We start from the raw sequence: 23393 nt of genomic DNA on the forward strand, positions 1-23393 counted from the left end.
TAATTCAATTAGATGAATCTCACCCGCATAAATAAAGGTTTCAGCTCTTTAACTTCACAAACATCAACAGATGAAAGAATTGAAGGAAAATAGATGTTCAAATATAGGCAGAATGGTGAATGTTACACAGTGTGTAAAGTGGCCACTTAAACCAGCCATTGACAGGTCATAAGCCCTGTAGATGCCTGGACTTCTATATTACCTTCTCTTAAATGTTCTTCATCTCTGTTGTAATATGTTAATATAAACAGCTCCCCGGGGAGTTGAATCCAGTCCTTGTCTACAAAAATTTGGACAAACTCAAAATATTGAAGATAATAAGATATTAAAATATAAGTTACATAAATTTAGATTCATACATAATTAAATATACAAAATAGTAATCTAAAATAGTAAAATACTATCACTGAAATCAATTAAGTAATATAGTAGTTTTGAAAAAAAAAAACAAAATAATAGTATCATTGAAATCAATAGAAAAATAATATATATATAACTTATTGAACGTAGTAATGCAGAAAGCAGCCAGTCTACAATTTCGAAAAAATGAGATATTGATGTTATCGGGTGCAGTAAGGTCGAATCTATCTTTTGCTAAAAACAGCCAGACCGCTTTTATATAAAAACTGTATTAATCACCTCCGGAAAAAGGTGTCGATCACAAAAACGGCATTTCTCAATTTGCAGAAAACACCCACAAAACTAGAAAAATCTTCTGGTACTTTAAAAATCCTTTAAACTGGTCAAATACACAATAAGATTCTTATTTGTAAAATAAAATAAAACTTATTTATTCATTGTTTATCGTTTGTTAAATTCAAAAACATTCAAACTATTGTGTAGAGTTTATAAATGACTCTTTTCACAAAATGGCTTTTATCTCAGTTTCACTTTTTTATGGCTGGCTGCTTTCTATATAATTACGTTCAATTGAAATGAAAATTGAGATATGGTGAACTCTCTCTATACTATAGTATGAAAAAGGAGTAATAGATAATATGCCAAATAAAAGTTAGTAATTAATTAAATAATACAAAAATATATTATGAAAAAACATAAAAATACCTAATAAGAATGTCAATTATTGCTTATTGCTAATTTAGAACATTAACAAAAATTAACAACCTCGTTCCTGTCTATGTGCTGCAACCAATTGCATTTTTTTTCCTAAATACATTGGCACTGTCGAGTTCTTTATGCATTAATAGTATTATTTTTTACTTGTTTTTCATTCGCTTGAACTTTTATTTCAGGAATTATATTTTTTATTTACATTAGCTTTTTACAATATTATTAAGTTTTTTTATCATTTCGATTAAGATTACATAGTATTTGTTGATTTATTATATCAGCAAAAATGCAGAATAAATTCATAGCGTACAGGAATAAAATGTTATCAATCCCAAAATTTACTGAGGAGGCACATTTGTTTTCTTTTGTAGAATTACTTCAACCACAATAAACCAAATGATGAAAATCAAAATAACGAGGGGTATTCAGTGAGGTCGGTAACTGTAACGAGGCCTTCGTTGGAATAGGGTCGCATTGACTTTAATGTAACGGTCAAATATCCGGAGTCTTATTCCGACAATGTTTCATGAAGATAGCTTTAACTGTTGGACAGCTGTATCGCCGACTTTTGGGTTAAGCGTAATACACACGAGATCTTCTCCATAAATTATTTTCTTTATCTTTAAGAGTTAATTATGTATTTATAACAGTAAGGAAGTTCAGTGTTTTATTTTAATTTTTATATTTGTTTATCGACTTTCAAAGTAAGTCGAATTTATCTTTTTTTCATTCCTAAGTTCTGTGGTTTTTGAAATTACTCCACCAGTGATGTTATTAGTGGTCTCGGGTGAGTTGTTCTGACAGATGAGTTGACCTCTGGAAATCAAAAATCTATTTAAGGCAAAATAGTTAATTCGTTGATTAGCAAGATTTTATGATGTAGTTTTTTAAATGTTTTTTTAATACCTTTTCGGAAAACATCGCCATACATTAAATGCTCTAATTTTTACCGCGTGTAAGAAAACAGTTTTTCATATCCAGTTACACATAACACTTAAAGTAAGCATAAGAGAATATATGCTAGATTTGGTGTTGGCGTCAAATGTTGAGGATCCCATGGACAGCCAGAAGAACGAACGTCTCCGTACTGGTGGAACTAAACGTAAAAGTTCGTCTTTTGGTCAAATGGTGCCAAAGTATTCTGCAGTTTTTTGGAAACAGTCAGACATGACCCAAAAAGTCTGGAGAAAATAATTATCACTGGCAGTGTGCCAGGACGAAGAAACAGAGGTAGAATTGAGGCTTGCTGGATCAATCAGATTAGGACAATGTCACAGGCAAGCCTGCATGAACCTGTACAAAAGGTGCAAAGGAATAAAGGAAGAAGGCGAATACTTGTGAATAGAACGGAAGAAAAACAGTTAATGATTATGATAAAATTAAAAATAAACTTATCAATCAAACTTCTTGGCTTGGTTGTATTATCTAAGTATGTATCTAAGTATCTTTGTTTAGTTGTATTAACAATGTATTATCTAAGTATGTATCTAAGTATCTTTGTTTAGTTGTATTAACAATGTATTATCTAAGTATGTATCGAAGTATCTTTGTTCAATTGTATTAACAATGTATTATCTAAGTATGTATTTTAAAATATTTCCTCATTTATCTATAGGTATGTAAACTTCTCTGTCAAAAATCAAGTATTGTGCTAACTTTATCTGTTAAAATGTGTTTATCCCACTCTGTTGTATTTCGCCATGTGTTCTTTTCCCACCTTTTAAATAATAAAAGCTTAATCCCAATTTCGGTCCAAAAACTCCCAAAAATGAACTGTTTAGCAAACTAGTTGTAAATATTTATGTTTCTGTCCCCTCTTAAAATACTTATTTGATCTTATCTCCAAAATATGTATTGAATAGTATGAAAACTGTAAATGTCGTAAACAATTCACCAGTTTTGAAGATGCCTACTTAGGCAAAAACGCTCGTTGGTCAAAATAATAAAAGGTAAAACTAAACCAAGATGTTTCATTGATAAATTTATTTATAGTTTTATCATAATCATTAACTATGGAGTTTTATCAAGAAATATCAACAAAAAACATCAATATTAGAAAAAAAATTGTTTCGATGTAATATTTTTAGGGAATTATCTGAGAAATTCGTATTTTTGGTATTCACCGGGATATTGGAATTGTTCCCTATTTACACCAAGTCATTCACAGGTAAAACTGATGGAAAAATGGATACGGAAATTTATGTTATTATTTAATAACGTATACCAAGAAAAAATCTGCTTAACGACAGATAAGTTAAATAGTTTTTATAGATTGGCGTGTGTAAAAAATATTTAAATACGATGCATTTGGTGTACTGATGCAGCGTCTTATGGGGTAGAAATGAAGGATGATTAAAAAAGATAAAAGACCCATTTAAGAAACAGGATTTCTTAAATGTTAGTGTTTTTTTTAATTTTGTGGCAATTTTCAACTAGATACATACTCGTAGTTCTGTGTATTGGGTCTAAAAGGGCCACTGTCGGATTTCATTTTTTTTCTTGCAAACATTTTGAAGAGGGTTGGTGTCAATAAAATAATACATGTATTTTTTTCTTATTAAAAGAAAAAGAGAAATACTTGATTTTTTATTATTTACTCAGATATTTACATTTTCAAACCATTTCCTCAAATTCGTAAATAACTTGTGCTTGACAAATTAAAACTGAGTATAAATTTAAAATTACTCGACCGTTATTTTGTGATTTACAGCATTGGCCCTGTTAGACCCAAACAGAGCTATTAAACAACTCAATGTTAAGAAAAAATATGTAATAAATTTGTGGCTTAGCGGAATTTGATTCGCAAAACTCTGATCCGTGAGTGCGATACAACCATAAGATCAAAATATGGTTCAAATTTTGGATTCACAACAGGGAAATATCACATTTTTAAAGTAATAAAGGTCTATCAAATACTATCCAGCAAAAAAAAAAAATGCTTATTATTAGAAGCATCAAATATATTTTTTAGTTAAATGTTTTTTGTTCCTTACAATTGAAATTTGTAAAGAATATTATTACAAATCTTGACGTCATAACAACCAAGGCGTCGCGTTTTTCTAGCAACGCATTTTCATTTTTTTTAAATTTTACATTTATGTATAAAAACATTTCTCCACAATATCCATATTGATTTTGAAAAAAAAAAGAATTATTCTAAGTTTATTTCATATATTTTTATCGGTATTCGTAAAATATCGGTATTCATGAAATATCCCTATTATTTGACGTTATGTCAAAAGGAGTAGGTGGTTTGTAAATGTAATTATGGACGTACAATATTTATGAAGAATAAGGGTTTTTTTCTTTTACGTAATGGAAAACATTAGTATAAATAAATATTAAATCTAAAATTGTATTTTGTTGTTATATAATACGTTTATTTTTTTTTTTCTAAACAAACGAAAAAAAACCAAAATCGATTTTTTTATGAAAATAAATATTGTTTCCTCATCAATTTTTTTATTTTTAATTCAGACATATATTCTTGTTCTACAAAATAAAAAAAAATACAAAAGTTTTTTTAAAAATAAATCGACATCCGTGCCGCTCGTATTTTATCACGTTGATATTTAATTTTTTATAATTCAGTATTCTTGGAAAGACGATATGGTAAAATAAGTGGGTTGATTTAATGATAAAAGAATTTTATGAATAACATGTTTCTTTCTTCCATTTTATCGTGAAGTTTGATGAATTCCGTGAAAATAAATATAATGCCCACTTTTACACTCAACATTGCCTAGGGTAGGAAAATACATTTCATACTCGTTACCAGGTTACAACATACTTATTATGATACACAAACAGCCTACAGGCCTCTCTGTAAAGATTTCAGAAACTAAAGTCTTTTCTGACGAACTGTCTGGAGCAAACATTCAGAATCACAGAATTTTATGCCTTTTAAAGAAGGTATGCAATGTCGTGACTTTTGGGTCACAAGGTACTCAGTATTTTACAATACATCAAATCGCCTCCATTTGGTGACTAATTTTAACTTAGTTTCTTTGTCTGTTGTCTCATTTCTACACTCCTTACAAAGTGTAGCCACCGGAGTTTCATTAAGTCTTGTCAAATATATTTTTCTCAACCTTGCAAAATATATATTATACATAACTGTGTAGGTACTTTGAACGGCGAATTTCGAAAAAATAAAACAAACCGATGGATAAAAATAAAACAACTTATGTCTGAATGTTTGTAATCTAATGCAAGATTTCAAGTGATAGGAAATTTATTGAAGTTTATATATAGTACAACATCAATGGAGAATACAAAATATAATTCAAATACACATGTTCTTTTTGGAAGAAAGCGGTGTAGGACAGGACGTTTTGTGGAGATCATTGAGGATGGCAGCGTCCCCAGCAGCCCCAGTTAACAAGAAGGGTTAATGTCTTGGCGCTGGGTAGCAACCGGCCGTAAAACAGAAACAAAACAAAAAATCTCCTAGTCCGAGGTATAAACTGAGGACTAAGAGAGCTGACCCCAAGTAAATAGAACATACAGCCATTAGAAAAAAAAGACATCGTGTTATTTCCATATAAAATTAAATTAATAATTTCTTCTTATTAATGTGTTTTGTTTTTTGTCCGATAAAACAAATAAATCAATCACTTTTACAGGCTAATAATCGGATCTATGTTAACAACCAGCATCAAGTTATTTGAGGAATTGGTGATTTTAGAAATGAGGCAATTATATATTTTTAGAATAATAATGTTTGTAAAAGCAAATTATTCTACCAAATTCCAATAGAAACACTCCCACACTACCGGAAGTCAATCTAGAGGATGGGTCATGGGGTCTATCACAAAACTCTGAATTCGGGCAAAGAAATTTCAGGTTTCTGGGCCCCAAAATATTTAATATGTTACCCGAACATTGTAAAACCATGACCCAGATTTAATTTTTTAAAATTGGTAAATTAACTAGTTGATAGTAATGTGATTGTTTATTTTTGCATAAAAATGTCTGCCTTAAAACAGGTTGTACCTAGTTAGGCAGACTAGACATGATCCAGAAAAATCTATTATCTAAGTGTATGTGTAGTAGATGGAGTAATTTTTTTGTTGTTAATAAACTATGTTTATTATTATGATAAACTAGTATCCATGTAGATAAAATGTTCATCGCCGTATCAATACCGCATCGTTGAAGTGAAAATTTATTTCTGGCATACTCTGCTATAAAAGGATGCCTATTAAACCAAAACACTGGTAAGACCTGCAAAGTTGGTCAGTGCAAAATGCTGGGCAATATCCAAAAAGTACGAACAACAGCTGCACACAATGAAAACGATGCGCTGGGTAGGTGGTTTAATACGCATAAACAGGATACGCAATGAATTTGTCAGAGGATCGTTCAAAGTGGCACTGATAGCCAAAAAGCTGAAAGAAAGCAGACTGAGATGGTATGGTTACGTCTGACATGCGTAGAAATCAGGACTATTCAGTAAGAAGAGCGCTCAACAGCCCAGCTAAACCTTGAGTTAATAGCAGACACCCAGCAACACATTAGTCTACTATTGAAAAGTGTTGACGGAACAAGATGTTCCTACAAGTTGGGATAAAGGGGCAGAGAGAAGAAAACCTAGCTAATAACAGGCCATAGCTGAAAATGAAACATACACACGTCCATACACATTAAATACTCCATAATCGTATTGTTACGCGTTATTCCAAAATGTTCGTTTTTTCGTGAGAGTAGCGCGACTCAGTGGCGTGGCTCAGAGCCCGTGCGAAGGGGCACTTACTAGAGTGATGTTTGGCTCTGGCTGTTGGCAGAATTGTTGCCGTCCGCATAATGCGGGGGGAGTTCGAGCCTATAGCGAGTTGTATGGAGGAAATAAAGCGCGTCGTTATTCGGAATGGATGAAAAGTGATAGGTGGGTGAGAAACTCCCCCTTCACTAACAAGCTTCCGTGTCATTTGTGCCGCTTCCGTTATGAGCTTTACAGCAATGGCGGATATTGTGAAATGACTACATTACTGGGAAACAGCATACAATTCTTTTTCAATTTATATTACATTTATATGAAAAATTTTATTGTAAAAAATAACATTTAAAATGCGCGTCTTAAAACATACTTTTTTGTCTTATACTTAGTTTCAATAATAAAGTCTTATTTTATCTTATTTTATTTTATCTGTAATTTTTCAATTTTATATTTATTTATATTTTCGACACTTGACACTTACGCAATATTTACACACATGTCCACCCTCATTCCAATATAACGGCCACTCACCTACCCTCTCACTCACTTACACTCACACAGACACACTAGTATGTATTGTACGTGTATTTAATGTATTTCTGCGGATATTTGTCATTGGTTTTATTCTCTGTATATTTTATTTTTTATATTTTTGTAACATGTATTACTGTTGATATCCCCAATAAATAAAAAAAAATATTAGAAAAACCAAATATGGTTGTAAAGGCATTTACGGGGCTTATGATCTGTCATTGGCTGGTTTAAGTGGCCATTTTGCGCACTGAAACATTTACCATTCAACATTCTGTCTATGTTTAAGCAACCACATAACTCTACTCTCTTTACAATCCTTGCACACCACAAAACCATACTGAAAATTTCATAAACCTTTCTGATCGTGGTCTATCTCATCGTTTTTCTTAAGAAAGAACACTTTTCACTCCTCAATAAACCACATCATTTTCGGAATGAGCTACCTCTTCATATAAAAAATGCGCCTTTCTTGACAATTTTTAAGAAACGACTAAATCAATTCGTATCCTTAAACTCTTTTTTTTATCCTGGATCTTTTCCCCGTCTTCTTCCAAAGTCATAACCTGATTCCACGTTTCTCATCATATAATGTATAAAACAGAAGTATTTTTATTAATAAGTATATATGTACAAACTCTCTCTGCCCACTAAAAAACAGCTGTAATTCGTAAATAAATATTCTATTCTTCAGTACAAATTTTCACCGTATTTTTTTTCACTAGTCTGTTTTTTGGTTGGCTGGAAGAGATTGCTTCTAGCAATCAGTCCATTTATTTTTGTACGCTAAATTGAATAGTTAAATAATTTTAAACATTCAATACACAAAATTAATTTAGGTGTTTCAATAATAAAAAAATTCACATAATTTGGTCTTAACGTGTTCCTTAGTGGGAAACATCATGCCGACGAATAAATTTTACAAAGAACCTTTTATTTTTTTTTTAATAATATGTACACATACACCGCAAGACAAAAAAAATTACGAGTTTACCTGCTACCGCGCCCCTTGACTTTACTGAACCCTTTTTCTAAGAAATCCTTTATCGATACCTCTTTCTTTTGTTTAATAAATTAAGGACACTATGTGTCACCTTTCTACAATATTTACATTTTAAAATGTCTCAACAGTCTTGTTTTACCCGCGTTTGAGTGAACATAACACAACAATCATGGAAAGTGCAAAGCAAATGTCGATTGCGATAAAATCCAAAATAATCACATTGTCGCAAGAAAACATATCTAATTGTGAAATATCTCGTCGAGTTGGGTATTCAGAAGGTGCAGTGAGGTTTTTATTAAAAAAAATCCAAGAAACTGGATCCATAGAACGGAAAAAAGGAAGCGGACGGGGGCGCGTGACATCTGCCCGAGATGATCGCTTAATAAAAAAAAATGTTATGCGCGATCGATTTTTAACGGCACCTGAAATACACGCAGAGGTGCAGTCTACCAGCACATCAACATTTTCAGTAAAAACAGTGTCCAGGCGGCTGTTGGAGCATGGTTTCCAAGCACGGAGTCCCGCAAAGAAACCATTACTCACGGACAAAATGAAGAAGGCTAGACTGGATTGGGCGAAAGAGCACCAGAATTGGACCTTGGAGGATTGGCAAAATGTTGTTTTCTCTGATGAATCAAAATTCAACCTTTTTGGTCCAGACGGCAGAAAGATAGTTCGACGAAAACGTGATGAAAGATATCATCCGTCGTGCGTCACTCGAACCGTTAAACATTCACCCTACGTGATGATTTGGGGGTGCATGACAGCATACGGTTTAGGACCTCTAAATTTTGTACAGGGTACGATGAATGCCATTCAGTACAAAAAAGTGTTAAAAAAACATATTATTCCAACAATCGAGGACATTACGCAGTATACCGCGGACCCAATTTTTCACGACGATTCTGCGCCGTGCCATAGAGCCCGCACTGTGAGTACAAATATATATATTTTTAAATGCATTTTGTGACCACATGATAAATAATTTATTGTTTTTTTATAGATCAATTAATTCAAGGAGAAAATTGGCTTAAAATCGTTGACGTGGCCCGGGAATAGCCCTGATTTGAACCCGATAGAAAATTTATGGGCGATTATGAAAAAAAAAGTCGGGAAAAAAAAATCAAAAAACATTGAGGAATTAAAAAAAAACTTAATTCAAGTTTGGGAAGAAGAAATAACATCAGAAATTTTAGATTCGCTTTACGCTTCTCTAAATAATAGAATTTTACATGTTATAAAAAATAAAGGTGAATTCACTAAGTACTAAATATTTTTAAATGTTATAAATATGTTTAAATGTAAAATACTTTAATTTAAAATAAAGCGATAAGAACCTACTTCTTAAATATGAATTAAAAAATAACATGTCTTTTATTATTCCATCACAAACACTCGACCATAAATGAACCGTTATGGGTCTCTAAGGTTTGGGTAATCTGATACCTGATATATAATGGCAATTTCTAAGTACAATTCATGAGTAAGATTTTTTATTTTAACCTTGAAATAACGAGTAGTCATCACATATGTCAAACAATATAAAAAAAACTAATTAAATATCAAGAATAATTCATTATATGTCAATTTTAGTTTTTTTTGAGAACTCGTAAATTTATTTGTCTTGCGGTGTATATGTTATATATATTTTTTCAAATATACTATAGGTAAATGGAAAAATAATATTTGGCACAAAACATTGAACTGATGCGAAAATATGAATTATCATTATTGTCCCAACTTATACTAGCTGTCTTCCAATCATTTTTGTAATAAGAGCATAATTTTATTTTTATTAAGGCATGTTTTTAAGTCAAGTGGTAGCATTTATTAAAAAATATATTAATAAATTTAACTTTGTTTTTTTTTGGATACTTATTTTTGTTTTTATCTTTTTATATAAATTGTACATTTGTGGTTTCATTGCCTAATATCAACCAACTGATATATAAAGGTGTTATTAAAATATTATTTAAGCTTTCACATTGATCCAAAAAACGTATTATTTATAAAATTTTATTGTAGCATTATTTTTCTTTTTCATTATAACCTAGCTAAATACTAGTCGCTTTATGTTTATGTTAAATTATTCTCAATTTTAATTTGCTATATTTAAAACATAAGGTTTTTTCACTTCAAATTGTTATCTTTTATTTGTATGTTTCTTTTTTACTTTTTTGCAGTTTAAAAAAAAAACTAATTTGTTTAGTTTTAATTATTTAACATAATGAATGGTTCACTGTTGTGATTATTTCTGTAAAACTTTTTATTGTAAAAGGTTCTTTGAACCGTTGATATAAAAATAAATAAATAATTAATATTTTCGAAACAATAAAATCCAATGTAGGCTGTCCATATTTATTTTTAAATTTTGGTACAACTAGACCACCAACAGATGTAAATCTTGTAAAATGACTGTTCTTATTTATTTTTACACATTAAACTGAACATCCATGTAAAATAATTTAGTTCCATAAAATACCCTTATAACTAGTAAAACATTTTTATACATGAATGAAATATTATAAATCTAATCGTTTATATAAGTTGGTGCAATCAATTTGACAAATGTATGTTGAATATTTTGTACATATTAAATGTTTGTTGCATAAAAATGTCTCCATGCGGTGATCTTTTATCTTCTTGTATGCATTCGGCCAGAGATAAATATACATTTCTTAGTGTGGTTAGAGGAACTAAAAACTTTAATTTATGTAGCTGGCTAACAACGGATCTTAACCATGCATGCATGTTTTTATAACATGTTTATTTCACTTAAAAAAGTAATCAATAGTTATACCTTACTAAACATATTCGTCTACAGTGACTAATTTATCACATAAGCAAATTCTATCAAAGTGAGAGTTATGATGGCATTCAAAATTGTGGGATTTTACAAAAGGTAACATATTTTTTAGGCGTGTGGCGATCTAACAGGCATTAATTGTTTATTTTGGCATTTATTAAGAGTTTTGCATCATGGCACCAAATTCGTAATATATTGAATAATTTGCTACCATTTAATAAAAGTTAAAATAACGCTTTTTAATATAATATCACTAACGTCATTTTTCTATTCTCGATGGTGCAAAGGGCAATGGATTTTTAAATTAAATGCAGTGAATCTGAATCATCTGTTGGAAGAAAAAATCAGTTTAATGCTTCAGGCGCTATGTAATTTTATTGTAGTTGCGTAATTAGTGTTCTGATGGAGAGACGGGTATGTCTTGAAACCGAAAGAAAGAAAAGTTGGTAAGTGCCAGCCCCTCTGCCTGGAACCAATTGCCTTTAAAATTACAGATCATCGACAATCTCAGTCAGTTCAGATCCCAACTAAAATCTCACTTCTTTAGTATATCATACCCTCAAGTTTAAATTAAAAATATAATATGTCACTTTAACTATGTTAGAATGTAAGTTTAAGTATACAATTATAAAGCGCTCTTCAGGTATTTTTTTTACAAAAATGGCGCTATTTAAATCAGCTAAATATTTTTATTATTACTGTCAAAATATTTACATACATTTTTTGAAATGTTTGACCACAAACTTAATGTTTTTAATATCATCTAAGAAATTTTTTATTTAAATAGTTTTCAATACTCCTAGGCCCATATACACAGACACTGTCCTCATTGTCATGTTATTATGTACAAATGAGATAAGAGCGTAATATCTTAGCCTAAAGTTTTGTTTCTGGATACGGGTATTAGACGAAATGTGTTTATTTTTAAAGGCACGCGATTCAAAATTTTCCTAAAAATATTTGTTCGTATCGAACAATGACTGAAATCAGATGTATGTATGTAACATTATGTGAAAATTGGCATGTGAATGCACTTCAACTTCGCTAGTTTTTCGGGATTTTTACAAGGAAGATATTCACCAATAGTCAGGCCAGAATTACTAGGAACGGAAATGGATAATTTATCTCCACGAAGAATTGGTACTCTGAATATTAATCTAAGTAACATTCATTTTAAGGGTGGGAAACAACAGGTCATTTCGGAACATCGTGGGTAATTCGCACCCATTTGCTTCTCCTGATAATAAATTACACTCGTTTCTGTAATACGAATGGTCACTTTATTTGGAGCCTTAAGGGAGCAATGCCAGGAACAAAACAACATTTTTGTAATGAAAATTCTGCGTATTTTATTTCATCCTCGAATTTTCATTTTTCCACATAAACGGCTAGGCATAGTTGTTTTGATAAAATCAAAGAATTTGTTTCATTGTTTTGTTATATTTTTTGTTGAGGTGATTGTGTCTTTAACGTATCAAGCCTGAAAGAAAACTCATATTTTGTTTCCATAGTGTTTGGCCAAAGACGATTTTTTGGGATAATCGAGCCTGCGTGCACTCACTCAGGTGCTCAATTACTTTCATAATTTTTCCGGCTGTCTGCCCGATGTCTACCTTTGAAAAGTTTTTTACAATTAAAGACATTATTTTATTTTTTATTATATTTACTGAAAAAAATCTTGACAAAAAAAGTATGAAATTACAAAATGGTTGGTACATGCATAATTAATAACAACGTTTCTACCTCTCTAATAGAGTGAAAACTCGTGTTAAGAGAATGAGTTTTTTTAACATGAATTTTCACGCATTCATATTTTTTTTAATTTGCACATATATTTTATTTACATTTTATTTTTTCTATCTAAAACAGATGTCTTAAAATAAGATATTATTTTCTAAAATATACATAATTTGATTCAACGTGAGTTGATAAAGGTGTTATGTGACTAAAAAAGGAGAAATATCTGGGTATAAAGCTATAAATACAGGTAAAATTATTTATAATAATATAACACCTTTGTTTAATCACAAAATTAGTTTTCTGTTACTTCTTGATAGTGTAGTAAGTTTTATATGAAAGGGTTATAACATAACACGAGTAGTTCAAAAGCAAATTGAACCAAGTTCACTCTGGTCTGTTTGAAGTAAACTAGGATTAAAAATATGTTAATTGAATTCAAAACATTGTTGAATACGGGGACTTGTTTATTTTCAAAAATATACTTAAGCTTGCCGAAAGCAGCACAACTTGGCCCTATTATTCTTGGAAACTCCGCTGTGGCCTTATTCTGTAAATAATTCGTTTCATGCATTAATTTGTATCGTTTGAGAGGGAACGAAAGCAAAATACGATATTTATTGCGTTAGAGTGAGGTGGATATATGACGAACGAATGAACTTACGAAACAAAATTATGACAGAATAACCCTTTACCAAATTTTACTTTGTCCTAGATATGTGTATATATATCAACGACTTCGATTTTCTTATTCTTTATACTTATTCCATAATACGCTCTTTTTAGTGACTTTAATTTAACCTAAGGCTAAAACAATCATTTTTTTATCGTACAATGATATGGTAAAGATAATTTTAAATATTTACTTTTTTTTCAAAGAAAAAAAAGTTATCAAACATTAAACGCGGATGAGTAAACTTTATTTTAGTGAAAGAAAATCTTTTAAAACTTAATGTAGATTGTTAGTTTTTTCAATCCTTTTCAAGTTTCTTCAAAGATTTCGCGATAAATTTCAATTTTATTTTTCTGCTATAAAGAATTTCAGAATAAAAATACACTAAGTGCTTGTATTCTGGAAAAATTCAATTATAAAAATCTTGGTGAATTATATTTTATTTTTTTTGTTGTTTTCCTTAATTTATTGATTTAATAATATGGCGCTTGTCTCAAGATTTGTTTTTTTCAGTTTGTAAGTATCCTTTTGAATATCCATAATATTTTACTAGGTTTTTATTGTTCATCGGAAAATGAAAAATTGTTATCGAATATATTTCATGCATTAATATTTTTTACGAACACAAAATTAACTTTTAAATTTGTAAAAGATCCTAGAATATAATGTAATCCAATAAAAATTATGAGTTAAAAGTAAAAAATAACAAAAGTTTGTTTAAGCAATTAAGCCAAAATATGTAGTTCTCGCTGCAGTATTTATTTATTTATTCATTCAAAATTACATTAGTTCAAATATTAATACACTTATTAAGGCTTTTTAGGCTATGCCCGTGTCAATTTTTAATATAAATTATACAAATTAAGAATCACACATAATCAAATATACAAAATAATGGTATCATTAAAATCAACAAAACAATTATAAAATACAGTAGTATTAAAAAAACAAAATAAGAGTATCATTGAAATCAACAGAAAATAATATATACATATATATATAAAAATATAATTGAAATAATAATTGAGGTATGTTTTCTAGAAAGAGTATAAATTATAAAAGAGTATAAATTATTTTAGTTGTACTTCGTCATGCCGCAAACTTCGCATCAGAGGTCTGATGTGCAAACACTTACTATAACTTGATTGTAAGGACAGTTATCAACTGGTTAAAATGTAAATAAAAAGGAAATCAGATGTTTATCTCGTCTATCTCGAAGTTCAGTGGTTGACGCGTTTCCTTGCCATGTTTGAGGTCTAGGATTCGATTTCCGACAAAATCGACATGAAATATTAATTTTAAAAGTTAACAAGCTTTTTATTGCAGTATTTCATAGTCCCTGAACTAGAACCTGAAGCGTAATACTGATCACTTTACCTTTATGTGTCAGATTATTGAGGTAAGCTACATTTGGTGAACTAATGCAGTTTTTTTTCACCATCAGATGTGAAAAGAGATACGATGATGATCATCTTAAATATTTTTATCCATTTCCTTAACAAGTAACGCTTGGCAATGAAGATTAGGTAGACTATTAAGAATATTAAACCGGTTAGGGTGAAATTAATGAGAAAGCGTTGATTTGTCAGCTCGTCCTACCACCTCCATCATCCCTCCGGGTCACGAATCATGCATAAGGCTTTTGATTACCAGTAGTGATGCGCATAACAGCTTATAATAACATAATGATTCGGTTTCTTTTACTATCGAACAAATATTTTGTTTAACTGTTACAAGACTTTTAAAAAAACCTCAATCCACTTTTTACGTGAACGTTTAAAATTTTTCAAATTTATTACTACCGTTATGTTGAATATGATAATTTGCATAGGCATGCACCCAATGTTTATTTGCAATATTTGGTTTTCCCAGGGCACGAATTATGTCATACCCAAAACCCGTACGACTTTTGCTCAGAGACATCTTTTATTTATCGCACCGAGAGTGTTCAATATTTTGGAAGAGCGTATTAAGCTCTTAAGGACAAAAACTATTTTCAAGAATGGAGTTTAGGTCTGGATTTTCCTTAGTGGAAGGGATTTGAGTAGGAAACTCCTTTATGGTTTTTCGAATGTTTGAGTTTACTATTTACCATATTGATGTGCCAAGTATATGTTTTTTGAAATTTATTTTTATGTTTCTAGTTATATATTTGTGGTGATAAACTCGTGTGTCTGTATCAACTAATTCCTCGTCCCATCTCAACACAGGACTTTTAGTCCCATGGAGTTTGTCTCAAATAATGGACAGTAAACTTATGTTTGTAGGTAAATTAATAAAAAATCTAAGTGCATCCAAAAGTTATATTTATTTTTTTTAAATGGGCCGAGATGCGTGTAATTAAATCGCTGACGTTTTTTACTGTTTGCTTTCAAATTTTTAACTTGATAACAGTTGTGTCAATGTTTTGTATTTTATGTTAAGTATTTTCAATTAGTAACTTTTATTCAAATATAAGTTATGTCAGTTTAGTGTATTTAATTTGATTACTACCGTTTTTTTACCGTTACAAAAAACTAAACTTAAAACAGTTGTGTCAGGTGATTGTTAAATTATTGGTAACTAAGAATTCGATGATAATCAGTTTTGAAAACAAGCAGTTGTAAAATAATCACGATGATAATAAATTATTTTGATTAGTTCTAAATATTTTTACGATTCATAATTCCAAAAGATCTCATAAAGGAGCCCTAGAAAAGAAAATTCTGACGAAAACTTACCTAGTTAAAAAAGGAATAAAAATTCCTCAAAAACTTAACATAATCTGGAAAAAATTTCAGAAAAGCTCACCGATTGGAAATGAAATCGAACCGAAAAGTTTTGAACAATCCCATATTTTTTTTGTTATTGTATACATTAAATTGGCTTGTGGTCCAGTGGCTAGTGTCGCGGACTCACAGGTTAGAGGTCCTATGTTCAAATCCTACTCCACCATAACTGATCTCTATTTTTCAATAGCGAGTTATTTACAATTGGTGGAAAATGCTGAAATAATATTTAGGAAAATCATTCAAATGCAAATATTTATTTATTTTAAAAAAAACCGTCATCATCATTTCATTTTCAACACAAAATTGTGCATAGGGAGCTGAATTAATAAATCAAATGTAGCGTATTTTGATCATTTGCTACATGGAGGTAAGGTGATCAATCCTACGCTTCAAGTGCTAGTCCAGAAACAATGTATTATTAAGTTAAACAATCTGTAAAATCAATACTTCACATCTAAATTCCCAAAAATTGAACTCAGGACCTCAAGAACGGTAAGCAAACGCGTCAACTACTGCAAAACAAGGCGCACTGATCTAAACTTGATTTTTTTTCTCTTTTTTTTTACCTGAGAGTAGAAATCGAGTCAACAACACACCGGGAAGGTCTGGTACTTTTTCAAACACAGAAAAAAAACACAAACTACGGTTAGTATGATTTCAACTAGTTGGTTAATCTAATAATCGATTATTAATATAGATGAGTGGTGCGCAACACTAGTTGCTGATGTTAAATCCCTATCTTTCCTGCTCCCTTACATAGGGTCTTAGGGGGTAGAAAGGCAGCAAGATATTGGAAGCAACGTAAGGCTAGAATTTTGCTTGGAATTCTCGAAGGTAAAGTAAATCTGTTTCTCAGGCAATATTTCAGGCAGAAGCATTTAGCAAACAGGTTTATACGAAGCACAGCCCCTAAACCCGACATGCTAATTTATGGAATAATTATAATAACACAAACTAAGCATAGATTTTTTTCAATTCATACGATGTGAAATTTCATGTTTATATATGTATATTAAATTATTTTTTTCTCTTATAAGGCTGTGTTGAAAAAAACATTTAAGAACAGTGCTGTAACGTCGTGTTACATTTACAAAAAGACGGAATATTCTTAATTTCAGACATTTGAAGAAAAAAACATCACGACATGCGGTTTAATTTTTTTTCCATAATTCATAAAAATAATAATAACATTTAGGCATGTTATATCAAGATAAATTGAAAATCACAAATCAGCCGGTTATTTTACTATCGTGTACTCCCACGCACTGCCAATAACTGACTTATTTGAATAAATAATAAAAAAACACACACGATTGTGATTTGGGACGAATATAAATATTTTTTTATTTATTGAAATCTACAGTCATACAAACAATAATACGATTATACTATAATAGATACTTAATACTAGACTAAAAATTTCAAACTTATGATTAACAATATATATATACGTAATTTGTCACAAATAAAGTTATATTATACAAGAATAGAATTTTGAAAACCATAAACGAAATGTTGTACATATTATTTACCTTTGTAGATTAAAAATAATATTGTATATACCCATCACAACTCACCCATGACGACAATGCCTACATGTTGTTTCCAAATTCCCTTTTGAATGTATTATTATTTAAGTTGAATATATCACTCGCATTGGCTGCAATAATATTATTGTACAAATTGCGAATTCTATGTAAATAATGCACTTAAAAAAATATAAAACAACCATAATTTTATTGTAGAAGTAGAATATAAAGAAATAACACATAGCATATCAATATTTTTAAAAAAAGAATTAATGAAAAACAATAGAAAACACACCATTTATTATAAAGTGGCTTGGTTTTTTTATATAAATGATCCGGTTTTAAGGGAGTACTTAATTTTAAATTTCGAGTTTCAAATTAATAATTTTATTTGACAGAAGGCAAAATTCAAACAAACAAACCAGCAAACAAACAAGCAAACAAACAAACCATCACGCCGTTTCCCCCTAAGGGTAGGCAGAGAGGATAGAACGCCAAATCACTCTATCTTTGCATACAGATCTCGCTTCCTCTACATTCATACAACTTCTCATGCACGCGCCGCTTATTCCGACTTTTGACATGTCCATCTTTAAGTATATGTTGGATTTGGTCATGCCATGTCTTTCTCGGTCTTCCTCTATTTTCGCATCCATCAACATTCGCATTGTAAATATTCTTGGCCGTTTTTTTGCTGTCCATTTGTTCTACATGTCCAAATCAGCGCAGAGTTCCTATCTCGATTTAGTCGATAAAGCTTGTTTCAGCTTTACGTGATGTACGGATCTCAATATTTTTGCATCTATCGTACATAGTTTTACCACCCATTCTCCTGAGAGATCGCCTTTCAACAGCATTCAGCCTACTTTCATCCCTGTTTTTCCAAGTCCATACTTTGCTCTTATACATCAGGGTCGGGACCAGGACTCCGTTGTGAACTGCTAATTTTGCCTCTTCGACCAATTATAATGAAAATGTTTAAGGCATTATTTTTATTAAAATAATCTCATGATCAAAAAGCGATGATCGGTTGTGGTTCTATTTCCTCGTTTGCAATTTTTGAAAATTTTTAACAACGAAAGATTGTTAGATCACGAAACGTAATGTTTAGGTAATATCTTTCGCGACATGTTTTATAAAATACAGTGTCCACATTTGTGATAAAATATAAACAAAAAATCGCTTCATTCTCACCTGTATACACTGTGTTCGGCACGTAGCTGTCAGAGTTACCGGATATCTTGATGAAGTATCGCCCGTCTATGCGAGCCCTGCCACCCATCCGCCCCTCGGGAGTCCTCTCGCAGCGGATGGCCCCCGCGGGGGCTAGGCCTAGGAGGAGGCATAGGGCGGGGAGAAGCCACAACCGATCGCCACGCATGGCGGCGGTGGCGTTAATCCTAAAAACAGGTAAATTAATCATCTAATTAATATTACCGACAAAAAAAACACGAATTTCACGATTTTTTGTTTTAACCAGCTCTTTGCATAAATTTAGATAAATTGAGATACAGGAATTAAATGCAGTATATGTTAATTCTAAAAAAACGCTTAAAAAAATAACTATCCATTCATGTCTTAAAGGTCGTTTTTGTTATGCGCAAATAGGAAAAGAAGCCACAAGATCTATTTAATGGACACGGGTGAGTGTAGGATGATATATACTGTATCTCATTGCATAAATGCATCTTTAAATAAATTATGAAAAAAAAAAAATCAAATTAGGTGGTTGGTGTGTGGTTCAGTGATTTTGTAGGTAATTTTTATATGAACCCATGTCAACAAATCTTCTTGTTTTTCCCGAAATCGAACAATCTTTGTTCTTTGCAATTTTTCTCGTTAAAATTTCAAGTGCACATATCGCACCCTTAGGCAAAAACGACTCAACTCAAAAGATCAACTTTTTGGGAAACTACAAAAGAAGAATGTAAATTGTGACACCTTCGTATTCTTTCGTCGATTGTTTCGTATTTTTCGAATTAAGCACAAATTTTTGAATCAAAAAGTATACTGAAGGCATTCTGCCATGAATTTATGAAAAAAAAAGCGTAATCAAAATAAACTATTATAAGATTGAACAAGACACTTATTTAATAAGTCATTATTAGATTTAAAAAAAACAAACAAACAAATGCACTTTGATAAATAAGATAATGACATAATTTTGATAAGGTCAAATCAGGTAATATGTTTTTATTTATTCACGAAATGACATAAACTTAAATAAGTCACAAAGATTAACCGTAAGTCGGAAACAATCACAAAGCTAAATTAGTAGTTTTAATAATAAGTTGTCGTTTGTATCGGAATAAAATCGACTCTACCGGCTTTCGGTCACAATATGTTTGTCTGCGTTACGTCTTCTACACAGCAGTATAAACACAAAACTAATAGCGTCGCTTCTGTACTGACAAGATACCTCAATTTTCTGAAAAACAAAGAAGCCGATGTTATGGTTTTTTCTTATTCCCACCCGAATGTTGCATTTTTTTAAATGCAGAAAGATGGATAATGTTCATTGATGTCGTTTTATGATCTTGATCATTTTCGTTCTCAAGGTGCGATAAATAAAATAGTTCAGAGATGTGATTATTTAGTACATAGTTTAATAATAATTGGACATAAGTCAATATTAGTACATTCATATATTATAGTGTTTGTACTATTTTAAGACCAAACAAAACAAGTTAAGACATATTATTTGTTAAATTTATTATAAATGAAATATATTTATTTACTTCGACGGCTTACGCCTTTCGAAGAGTAAAAAATAATATTAAAAAAACAATTATAATAAAACAATACCCTGAACACAGTATAAAAAATAAATAAACATGAAAGAAAATAAGCAGAAAATAAGGAAATAATAAAGAAAAAATAAATAAGAAATTATACCACAGGTATGCAGCAAATGAAAAATAAATAAATGGTTTAAATAAAAAAGTATTGAAGTAACAGAGGCGATGCATCATAGCATAAATGGTAAAACAAGTATAACACTTAGTACATTTTTATACTTTAGAAAAGAAGTGATTTAAAAGTAATGATTTTAATTGGTATAAAGATAAATTAAATAAATTTAAATTTCCATGTTTGTTTGCTAACATGTGGAAACGTGAAATAAGTGAGTATTTGGCATAGTTTGAATTATGCAAATCAACAGCAAAATAAGTATTTTGTCTCGTCCCACGCTGTCTCACATAAAAATTCACACAATTTAAAAGTTTGGGACTGTCAAAAACTTTATTTAATGACTTGAAAAGCAGCACTAAATCTGAAATTTCCCCCCTATGACTAATACATATTAATTTTAACTGCTTCATTAAACATTTATAGTTAAGCTCTTCAATTCGAATGTTTAATTTGAAATTTATAAATTTTAAAAACTTGTGTCGGACCTTCTCCATACCGTTTATATGGGTAACATAATGAGGAGACATATCTATTGTGTACAATGTTATAAGAGCCCACATAATAATATATTTATGTGTGTCCAATATCAATATTCAAATAAACAATAATAAATCCCCAAATTATTATTTTTTTTTTTTTATTGAAATAATATAATTATACATTTTAACAATTTAAAAAAAATTTCAAATGTTATATTTTTACTAAAACTAAAATCCCACCAAGCCAGTTTCTGTAGCTTATTGGTGGTGAACTATGAAAAGGATCGTAAAAAGTAAATCTACTTCCTAAAAAAAAAGATTTTTACAATAAGCTAAATCAAAGAGTTTACTTTGGAATAGTTTTCGACGGCTTGTGATTTTTGGTATCTTTATTTGTTTAAAGTGATAACTTTAACATCTCAATGATTGGTTATCAACCATTTAAGTACCACGATTTTCATATTCTTTTAAAACTGTTTTTCTGTCTATGTTAAGATATCTATTTGAAATAAAGTAGGATTTTAATCGGCATTTTTTATTACTCTAGGCGCCCAACTAGAAGCGAGATAGCGGAACGGTACAACGAATGCAATTGCATAAATTATTTGCCGTTCCTTAAAACGTTCAAGTATCAACAGCACTAGATGTCTTCATCCTGTTCCAGGGTGGGATTTTTTTTTCAAACGAGTAAGTTCGTTTACTTTTAACTACTTCTTCGACAGTTTATATTATTAACAACTTCGTTAACTAGTAAACTTTGCGTTTTTAAAATATATTTTTAACTACCACTTCAGAACAAGTCGCACCTCCTAAAGTATACTGGTATATCGCAATCTAACATTTTGTAGGAGAGCAAAAACAAACTATTTTCATTTATTAACTTTCGTCACTTAATTTATATAGGCATTAAAATCCGCAGTATTGTAGTTTTTATTGATTTGTCTATAAAAATATAAATGAAACACTATTGAATTATTTATTTATTTATTTAGAAAATCATACAGTTTTTATATAAATACAAGGTACAAAAGAACTTTTTAATAAAGTAAGACTAATTACAGATTTCACATCAATTTATTTTTAATGCAGGAGGAGAGGGGAAAAAGTAATAAAATTATATATATATATAAATATAAATGTTAAATAAAAAGTACATAAAAGGACATTGTATAGCTCCAACTATACTTTCTTCCCCTCTCTCTCTCTGCCTCCATAAACATTTATATTTATCCAGCGGCCTCCGTGGTGTAGTGGTCAAGACGCTTGACTAACGCACGGAAGGTTCCGGGTTCGATTCCCGGTGAGAAAAAAAAATTAAAATGTGATATTTCTCAAGCCTGGGTGCTCTGTGATGTAATTCACCACTGTAATTAGGCCTCCTGGCCTGTTGTGGTGCAAAAAAAATATATAAAAAAAAAAAAATTACTTAAAATTCACAACCAGCAATAATTAATTAGATGCAGGTAGTAGATGTCCATATGAATAAGTTAAAATTCAGATTTGAATTTAAAATTTAAATTTAAAAATAAATTAAATTAAATTAAAATTATAATAGGGAAATATCACATACTACGAATACCAATTAAAATAAATGAAATAAATTAAAAATAATTCATTTTATTTTTGAAATCAAAAATATTTTGCATGCAACTAATCCTTTTTTTTACTGGACAGTATTTAATAGACCTTTATTACTTTTAAAATGTAAAAAAAAAGTGATGTTTCCCTACTGCTACAGTATTCTTTTCGCCACTGTGTATTATAGCTAAAATTAGCTGCGACAGCTACGTATGAATATATCCTTTTATGCTTTAATTTAAACTTTAAAAATGCAGCGCTTACAAATAAAACAAAGAGCTATGTAATCACTTTTATTTAACTGAAAACAGATTATTACATCTAGTGAGATAGTAAGCAACCATAAATTACTGAAAAATTATTAACATTCTTTAGTGTAATTATTATTTTCCATTAAAAACGTGCTGGTTTGTATTCAATCAAGCCTTGCGTACGCCAGGTAGACAGCAGAACATCGTGTTAGCTTTCCAGAGCTTTAATTGCGAGCTTTTGAGAAGAGGCGAAAATCTTGACGAGTTGAGTGTGTAGCACTCAGCGGCGCTTCTTAACTTTGTCTCGCGCGCCTTAAATTCTCGTCACACGC

General features: G+C 30.4%; 1 pseudogene across 1 annotated transcript in view; it reads right to left on the reverse strand.

The window, feature by feature from the left end:
• Positions 1 to 22073, reverse strand: part of LOC148276000 (spondin-1-like) — a 185399-nt pseudogene extending 163326 nt beyond the window's left edge. The window contains exons 1-2 of the transcript XR_015823881.1: positions 22039 to 22073; positions 19035 to 19240 (exon numbers count right to left, since the gene is read on the reverse strand). The product of XR_015823881.1 is annotated as a spondin-1-like (transcript). The remainder of the gene's footprint in view (positions 1 to 19034; positions 19241 to 22038) is intronic.
• Positions 22074 to 23393: the final 1320 nt, after the last annotated feature.

This window comes from Micrasema longulum, unplaced genomic scaffold (genome assembly GCF_059751315.1).
Source record: "Micrasema longulum isolate JH-2025_06_02 unplaced genomic scaffold, ASM5975131v1 h1tg001300l, whole genome shotgun sequence".
NCBI lineage: Eukaryota > Metazoa > Arthropoda > Insecta > Trichoptera > Brachycentridae > Micrasema > Micrasema longulum.